Raw genomic sequence first — 10,413 nt, forward strand, 5'->3', positions numbered from 1 at the left:
TAGTAATGATATAGTGAGAATATGGAGCTCATGCTCAAGAAGAAAAAAAAACATGAATTTTGTTCAGGTGCAGAAAATTAGCAAAAACATGACATTTGGTGCAGTTGTTGATATTTATGTGGCCAGAAAGCAAGAAAAATTTGTAATAGCTTGTAAATGAATGAGATCTTTATAACACTATAGCAGACTACTTACCAAAAATGCATATAGTTGTCAATCTATCCCCCAGTTTCACAAACAAGGCTTAAGCTAGTCCCAGACTAAAATGCATGTTTGAGCTGTCTCAACTGAAAATGTCTTTCTCTGACATCAAAATTTAATTGAAAATTAAACTATATTTTTCACAGATTGATTGCAGCGACATACATTATATGCAGTTTTATGAAATGCATGGACAAAATCTATTTTCACGAATGTTTATTTACTCAAAACGATTTATGCAAACACAATTATAGCCATATACTGAGACAATACAAGATGACTCAGGTTCTCAACACAGAGAGAAGTAGATTCAAACAAATGACATCTAGCGTCTCTGTTTAGTTTGATCAGGGCTTTTTACAAATTTACGGAGCCCTGCACATGACATGCAAGAAAAAATAAATTGTGCGAACGATTTACTAATTCGTTCCCTCAATGTACTAAAACGTGGACGCAATATTAATCATGTGCACGTTTTAGTACATCAAGGGAACTAATTAGTAAATCGTGCACATGATTTAGCCAACTATTTTTTCTTGCATGTAATGTGCGGGGCTCCGTACAAATCTGATATGACTTACAGTTAAGGATGCACAGCCCATATGCTATTCAATAGCTGAGCGAAATAAATACAAAACAAAACACATAAATGCAGCAACTCTAGCAGCAAACGTCAGTTCAATTCAACATGACATCATCTGTTCAGTAGTATCACATGTTTGACTGCCACTAAAATAAAATGTCCACAGTAACAATGAGTACTGTCCCTCATGCTCAATGGCTGAATATGAACTCTAGTTAAGTATGACGGTAATACAACTTTCCATCCATTTAGTGAGTTTCCATTTTGCAGTCTATGACGTGTTAGAATAATGTCACAATCAAGCACAACAGAAAAATATGATTTTCAAACCATCAGTCATCACTTGTCAATGTATAACATTTACATGCTCCCTGGGTACAAGCAAAACAACCTGTGCCATAAGTTACATTTTAAAGCCTTGCTGACATATTTTAATGTTTATTATTATTATTATTATCATTTAATGTCACTGGCTCATCCAGTTGATTAAAAGTATAAAAGTCCTCTCTGCAGCTCAGCATTTATTTCCATCATGTCACTGACAAACTTGACATCAAAATCTTTAAGTTTGATATTTCTGGGATTCTCATAGTGTCTGCTATTCTTAGTCATTTAAGATAGTTCACCTAAAAACGCAATTCTGTCATTATTTATTCACCTTCATGTAATTCCAAACATGTATGATACTTTGGTAGAACAATGAGATACAATGAATGGAAACCAAAGCTTTTAAGCTTCAGTAAGGACACAGAAGCACCTTAAAAATCAAGTTGTGCATTGAACTTGTGTGCTCTATTCCAAGTCTTCTGGAGATTCTGATACCTTTGTGTGATCTACAGACTGAAATTAAAGTTATTCACTGAAAATCTTGACATCTTCTCTAGCTCTAGTTGCTGCTTTCATTAGAATTCATGAGCTTCATTAACTCGATGATCACCTGGTCACATCTGTACCTGAAGCTCATAAAAAGCTTTAAGAAGACCAGGAATATAGTGTATGCATTTCATGGACCACTTTTATGGTTCATTTGTGTCCTTTTTCAAGAATGAAAGCTTTAGTCTCTATTTGCTGTAATTCTATGGAAACCAAAAGCCTTCTTCATTTGTTCCACGACAGAAAGTCATCTGGGTTTGAAACAACATGAGAGTGAGAAACTGATAACAGAATAGTCATTTTCCATCATTTAAAGTGTACAGTCAGTGAGAGAGGCAGACTGAAGCTGGAGACACAGATGGATGGCATGATACTGATCATTTCATACTGAATGGAGCCGGGACAAACCTTAAAGAAAATGTGTATGAAAAAATGTCTTTAAAAACGTCTTTCTCATCTCAAATATTTACATTTTTTCAGGTAGTTGTGCTACCCACATTCTGTAATACCTTTTTCTGTTGTTCATTCTCAATGTCGATCTGTAAAACATGCTGTGACGGCTAGGATGTGTCGTGGTTGGTGCTACTGTCTGGATGGGGGTGAGGACGGCGAGTGTTTGTTGATACGTATGTAGTGCATAAACCGGCGTCAGAGGACAAAGATTTCGAGTATATATGGTGAGCCCACAGATTTGTAGGAAACTGAGAGGATATTAACAGCGTGCAATAGATGGGAGCCATTCAAAGTGGTGGGGAGGGGAAATGGTGAAGGGTCACGATGACGCTCAGAATTCGTCCAAGTGGGCCTGCTCGTCTATTTCATCATCTTCTGGTGGGGCAAAGCCATCCTGTACAAAAAAATAGGCATTTTTAGGGTGATCATGGTATTTCAACACTGCACTAAACTCTGTGTAAAATTTTGTATATTTCAATATTTTAATACACTTTTGTATTTGTGAATTATGTTTTTATTGTGAATTATTTATTTATTATTTCCTGGGGAGCATGTCATTAAACTAGTTTTCTTTATTTTAGGTCACAGTATCATAGTGGCTCTAATTAAAACATCAATAGCAACAATAGCATTATGGTTAGTCATTTCATTTCCATTTCAATAAACTGATTTTGATTCTGAAGACTCAACATGGCATTTTTCATATATACACATAAAGTTGTCAGTAAATTTTGTTGCATTTCAGACAGCTAAGAACTTGCTCAAAATTCGATTTCCAAGGTGGTGAGGACTCGTGAGCATAATGCAAAATTATGTTTATAATATGTTTTTACCATAACTGGCATTGGAACTCAAATTTGGTTCTTGTTGAGTCATGTTATGGCACCATCTTTCTGTTGGTTAATCCACATGACCAACTTGGAATTAATCGACAGCCGATGCAAACTGATATTGATATCGCAAATTATGAATCAACCTGACAAATATATATGTCAAATAACTAGAAAAAAAAGATATAAACCATATCATTGACAGTACCTCTGTGGCATACAGAATGTCAATTATCCTACTGATAATGGGGTTGGTTTCATCTTCTTGTTCTTGGCAGATCAGCTCAATGTCTCGAAGTTTGCTGAAGTAGAAATCTCTCTCCTTCTCCAGACCATCTACAGTTAACTTCAGCTCCATCAACTTCAATAAAACAAAAAAGACAAAATGTAAGATACTAATCAGAACATAATCATTCCTTAATGGGAAAAAGTCAATATGCTTAATATGATAAGACAACCTATATGCAGACTTAAAAATATATAATAAAAAATGCAATAATCTGAATAAGTGGGATAGAAGATGAAGGAATGGTCTGAAGAAAATGGGAGAAAAGAAAGATAAAAATGAAAAATGCAAAATCTACCTACACTTTTCTTTCTATTCAATTTCTACAATCTCCAATCCAAAGTGCTCCGAGGTAGAGTAAGTCTTCCTTACCCTCCCAGGGACTCTACCTGTTGATTAAGCTCCATGATTTCAGCATCACTTCCCCCATTTCGGGTATGTGTGGGGTTCTTCCTTATGGTGGTGGTCACCCTCTGTGGTGTGGGCATGTTTTTAGGTACTGTTGGCGATGTTCTCTGAGGCCCTGAAATTGGAGATGTTTAGTTTAGTAACAATAAATGGGAGCCGTTCAGAAAATGTACAACCTAATCCATGCAATTTTAGGGTTTTGTCATTTCTATCAGCTTCTTTAAACACATTTAGCTCTGTTCCATACCATAGTGGGCCAAAATGGACCCTCATAAGTGACTGATCTGAAATGTCCTACAAACAGCGCTCTTCATGAGATCTCAAATAATGGTCAATTCTGTATTCTGTTTGCCAACTTAAGTGATTTTTTTCTTTGAGTAAACGTATGACAATGGAAATTTAGGGATTGCCTTCACATATACAGTATATAGATATTCAGTACCTTGTTTTGGCCAGAACTGCATAAGGCCATTTTGCTGGGAAATTTTTTTTCCATCCTCAAGAGTGAGCCTATGATGCCTATGAAGAAAAAGTTCACCCAAAAATGAAAACTCTTCTTGAAAATGTACTCACCCTTATGCAATACATGATGTAGATGAGTTTGTTTCATCGGAACAGATTTGGAGAAATAAAAAAAACTATTAAAAAAAAAATCCTTCCTCCTTCCTCTCACATTAATTTACACTGATATATGAGCTTGATCTGTGCATATTTCTCTCCTGATTCAGATGAGACAACTTTTTCACTGAAGAAAGCAATATTATGGATATAGGACTTAATTATGAATTTAATTACTACAAACATTTTACAAGACATTAATTGATTGAATGAAGTTGTGCTTTGGATTATTGTGGAGTTTTTATCAGCTGTTTGGACTCCTATTCTGACGGCACCCATTCACAGCAGAGGATACATTAGTGAGCAAGTGATATAATGCTAAATTTCTCCCAATCTGTTCTGCTGAAGAAACAAACTCATCTACATCTTGACTGGCCTGAGGTTGAGGACATTTTTAGCAAACTTTCATTTTTAGGTGAACTATTCCTTTAGTGCATTCTAAGGAGGGAGCTCACTAGGTTTTAGAACAGAGCTAATGATTCACTAAAATGAGCTAAGAGGTTCAGTAAGCTCAGCCTTTAACAAGCTACAGCATGGGCTGCTTGTCACCCCATTACTTTGGTTAAGCCTGTGTGTGTGATCAAACTAACTGTTTCAAAAGCCTGTTATCTGCTTCATATCTGGCAGGTTTAACCAAGTCAGGAAAGTGTGATGAGATGTGACTACAAACTAAATGGAGGTCACATTCTCAATCCACCCCAACGAGCACAAAAGCAGTCAACTGTCAGCACGCTAGGACACCCCTTTTGTACCTCTCTGGGGACTCTATGTTTCCAGTTCTTGGCTGTTAACCCTCTATTGCACAATTCCGCCTCAGGGTAACCCTTTTCACTCACTTTTCAAACCAAAAAGATGTTAATAAAGGGTTGTTTATGAAGGGATGACTTAAAAAAAAATTAATAGTTTTTTTTTTTTGGTGTAACTACATCCTGGTGCTGATTTTAAAATCTTTCTCTGGTCAAGGATGAAATGTATTACTTTGCTTAAAAAAAAAAGCCTAAAAATAAGATTCATATTTATTAGTGAATAAAATGCACTTTAAAAGAGTCAGTATTTTATAAATTATATGTAGACTACTGTTTAAAAGTTCTCACCTAAGGGTTTAAAAGAACTGTTTTCTATTGTAATATATTTTAAATAATAAAATATAATTTATTCCTGTGATGTAAAAGCTGAATTTTCAGCAGGGATTACTCCAGTCATCAGGGTCACATGATCCTTCAGAAATCACTCTAATATGATATGTAGAAACATTTCACATATATGTGAAATAAGTATTATATAAAAATGTAAGTATTATTTTTTTACTAACCCAAAACTTTTAAACAGTAGTGACTTTTAGTATTAACTATAAAAATATAACTTTTTTTTTCTTTAGAATTCTTAGAACATTAAAGTGACATTTCTATAGTGTATACTAAGAAACCCGTTCTTATAGTTTCTGTAATAATAGTTTGTTTTATTTTTGTTCTGTTTTTCTTTTTATGAATTTATTTATTTCAATTACCACATGATTTCTTTTTATTTCTTTTTTTATTTTAGTTTTTAATTTTTATTTTTATAGAAAATGTAATCAGTCATGTTTAAGTGATGCAATAGAGGTTTAAAAGAAAAGGAATGTTTTTTTTATTTGTTTTATTTTGGGGGGGTAACTTATTTCAGGTGACTATAACTTTATAATGACCAAAAAAGAATTTGGAGGGACTGAGGGATGAATAGGACTGACCGAAGTGACACTAAGCAAGCTATGACCCTTCAGGATGGCACATGAGAACTGATTTTGGAAAACTGTTTGTTAGTACTGCACTAACAGAGCAACACAGAGCTGTTTTAATGCTGAATTCATTGTTTTCTCATTGATGAAAGCTTGGGCATGGAGTAAATCATTCTGGGGCCTGTGCACATCCAGCTGCTTTGCAAAGCATGTTGTCAATCATTAGAGCCTCAGCAATCAATGCAGCAAATTTGCGGCAAAATCTCGAGGTTACCTGAGGAACCAGTTCTCTTGGGTTTGTGGGAAAAGTGTTCACCTGGATTTGGTGGAGGCGCCACATCTTGGCCCTGCCTAGCTTGAATGGGATCATACTCTTTTCCGTCATAATTGGCATCAAAGAATTTTTTAAACCACTGGATGAATTCAAAGTTGTCCTGGAATTTTCCTTTCACTAATTTTTCCACAGGAATTATCTGGATAACACAAGGAAAACAAATCAGCATCAGCTTTAATCATGAGGGGTAATTTTGATGTTAAAATACTTTCTCCTATCCTAGGAATTACAGAATACAAAAGCATATTTGACAAAGAACATTAGACACCTCCACTTGTCTCAAGTAATATTTTCAGCTAACCTGACACCAAAAATCAGCACACTACATCATATAATGCACACTACATCAATATATCAGCCTAACCTTTAATAACTCATTTACATTCATAACTATTTAACTAAAGACCTGTTGAGCAATATCTAGGCCTAATGTTGGATATTGATGAAAATTACTTCTATTTTTTTATTAAAGATGTCTGTATTTTACAAATACAAAGGTGAAGGCTTTACTCATGAATATTAATTAGCTTCATACTATGGTAAATTGATGGTTCATGAATATTAATCATTGTTCATGAAAACACGGGTACAACCCAATTAATTAATCAATCACATCCCTTAATTTTCACATCAACAGTCTGCTTTTTTTGTTTAAAACATGAAATGTGACATATAAACAAACATGCCTTCTTTCAATCAACTGTTATTGTAGTTGATATTTTTTACCAAATGAACTGAAAGCTTTGATTTATTTTTTTAATTGAGTAAAGCTAAGTTAAAAGAAAAGTTTGAAGTAAAAAGATGTGCATCGAAGCAAATTCTCCAAAGGGCCAACTAACTTTATCAACGTTCATCCTCTTGAAAGCTGCCTGGAGAACTTTGAAGTTGTGTATAAACTCCGTCTCCAGCTTTGCTTGAAATTTCACTTTCTTTAAAAGAATACACCCTGGGAACAGCATGTCCATGAACTGACAATAAGCTGCCCCTGAGGACAAACAGCGAAAGAGAACATGGGTCAACAGAGCTCATTCATTGCATGATGAGAAACAAAAAATAAATTATGTGTAGTCTTATATAATCTATAGTAGAGCAGAAATAAAGAGTATGCTAGTGCCATTCATGACATAAAAGACAGAAACACTTAGTGAAATAGGGCAGTAGAACCCACCTGAACATAATTGTTCAATCTTGGTGTAGGTGAGCTGAAGGGAGTCGTTCACCCCACGCCAGCATGTCATGTCGGCTCAGGTTCTCAATCGTTACTGATGTGGCGTATACATTCACTGCCATCTCCTACAAAGGATAAAAACAACAGTCTCTATGCACCTAATTACACTTCTTTTTAATACTTTGATATCATACAGCATGTGACTATATGTTTAAAACGTATAATTCCATATATTTTAATCAAGTTTTTATATCTTATATAAATGTATATTTATTTCATGTTGAAAGGATTCATTTGGTTGGATAGCAGGTAAAGATGGTATCATACTCATGCTTTAAATAATGTCACTGTATCTGGATTGAATGTGTTTCGGTTTGGTTAATCAGAAGTGTTGTTCAGTTCTGTTCTTCAGCTGTCACTGCATCATTGAAAATTGTAATAACACTATACATTTTAATCCTCCAAAGATAATCCATCCAGATTAGTGTTTCAGAGATGTTGTTAACCATGCACATCTGGTGCACCCAGTGGACTGCGTGATGGAAATGACACTGTAAAACACACACACACACATCTTCTACAGAGACACAATATGTGTGTATTTCACTGCATGAAATTTGTAAAGCTTAGATTCTTCAGTACTGGGACAAAATCCATGTATTGAATTGTCAGCAAGGTCAGTTTTTTTATTTATTTTTTTAGGTTTTGCAAACTAATAGTACATTATTTGAAATGTAAAACTTTTAGAATTTGAATTTTTAAAATGTTAAATTTTTTGAATTTAGAATTTGAATTCTTGTTTGTGTATTCTAGAAATGCAAATTTGTGTGTGACATCGTGATTTATAATATCATGTTATATTTCATGGTGTGACACATAAAACATCATATGATATTATTATGATATTACCTGATTATAAAGGTTTTCATGAATATCTGTTGCCAACAAAAAAGTTTGAGGTAAAATTGTGAAAACTTGTTTATAAAGAAGACATTTTTTAATAACCCCTTCTTTCTGCCAGGACGTAATAATGTTTCTTCTAAATATATCGTTATTACTAAGTTCTAACATATGACACTGTTAATGTATTTGGTCTTGCCGGAAATGATCTCATACCCTGCTGCTGCAAGCAAGTACAGGAACTTGCTACAGCTAATATATATATATCCTGATATGGTGCTGTGAGTGTTTAAGACATACAAACAGCATATAAAATAACCCATAGCAGATAAGTGGAGCTGGGGAAGGTGGAGGGTTTCAGAGGAACTCTGAAAACGCGCTACAATTCTCAAGCGAATGCTAACCAGCCATTTAAATGTAAAGCAGCAAGCTCATTGGCTGCATATGCAAGATGAACCAATCAGATTGTGACAAGTCATTAAATGCTAAGAATATCATCAGTTTACGTTAAGGACCCATCAGTCTGCGCAATCTAGAGTTTCATGACAAAACTTGGTATTTACAGTCAGAGAACAGGTGGTTTCAGAGGCATAGGGATTTTTTTATGATATATATATATATATATATATATATATATATATATATATATACATATAAATAAAATGAGCAGTAAATAAAACCAAACAGTCCTTTTGTTTTGTAATATCCTAGAATATTCTCAGCTCATCTCCAATTAATGCTGGCAATGCCATATTAAAGTCTAATGACAGATAAAGATACAGCACAGGTTTCCCCCTCACACTTCAAGAAGCAGAAGAGGAAAAAAAAACAGTTTGAAAACTATTATTGGCACTCTACTTATTCTATTCTTCCTAATAATATAAAAATATACAGACCTAACTTATGTATTGTATAATGCTGGTCTGAAATGAAGAAATGAAACAGTGATTGACACATGCTTGTTTTATCATCAGTTGCATAAATTCAGCCTCATTTGATCGTATTTATCTTATTCGTATTTATTACAAACAAATGTATTCGTTTTATGTTTATTTAATCCTTTGCTGCAAACGACGTCTTAAACTGTGTTACAGTATCTTCTTACACGATGGGAGTCACTCAGGCCCTATAGCGCGCTGTTTATCACTGATATGGGCATTTTTTGGCCTGTACGCCAAAAAAATGCAGATAAATTTTGCGTTTAGCTCTATAAAACAGCACACTGGAGCCTGCAGTGATATAATGCATGCGAGTCCGCTGAACAAACGGTCCATTATTGTGACAGTTGCTCTTCAGGCCCCGCCGCCGTAACATTACAAGAGCAACACCACACACGCTCGAGCCATAAACACATAATACACTGACCAAAGAGGCTACAGCACCTATTAAATGTCATACAGTATGAAGAATACATTTGAATTGTAATATGTCAACAATATTCTACTCACTGTATTTTGACTGCGTCCTTTCCAATGTTGATATTACACTGGCAGAATGCAATCCGCTGCTCTCCGCCGCTACAGTGGGTTGCCAGATATGCGCTGCTGCCTAGTTACGAGCAACAGCGCCACGCGCTCCTGCAACACACTGTCCGCCTCTGCGCATGCGCACCGCCCCTTCAGCAGAGACGCATTCCTCCATTTCTTTGTGAAGAACTGAAGAGCAGCGCGTTATCAGTTTGCGTCCAGTGTGTTTCTGTGTAGCTGTACTAATATTATGTCAGATTTTCAGATCGATTAATTCTACGCATAATGGGTATGAGAAAAGCTCAAAATAAATACATGTCTAGGCAAACTCAACCTTTGAGCATTTTAGAAATAAGGAAGAATGATTGAACAGGCACAATAAAAATACAAAAATACAAGCAATTATAATATAACCTATGAATACAACGATTTGTATTTTATTTTGAATTATTCAAAGTGGCACAAAAGTAAAACAAAAAGATTGAAATAATTGAAAGAAAAACACCCATATAAATCTATACCTATCTATCTATCTATTTTTTTATTTCAAACATTTTTTTGTCATATATATATATATAT

General features: G+C 34.7%; 1 pseudogene; it reads right to left on the minus strand.

The window, feature by feature from the left end:
• Positions 1-1,292: 1,292 nt before the first annotated feature.
• On the minus strand, positions 1,293-9,940 carry LOC113080570 (microtubule-associated protein RP/EB family member 3-like; annotated as a pseudogene).
• Positions 9,941-10,413: the final 473 nt, after the last annotated feature.

Source organism: Carassius auratus, unplaced genomic scaffold, assembly GCF_003368295.1.
Source record: "Carassius auratus strain Wakin unplaced genomic scaffold, ASM336829v1 scaf_tig00031599, whole genome shotgun sequence".
Taxonomy (NCBI): Eukaryota; Metazoa; Chordata; class Actinopteri; order Cypriniformes; family Cyprinidae; genus Carassius; species Carassius auratus.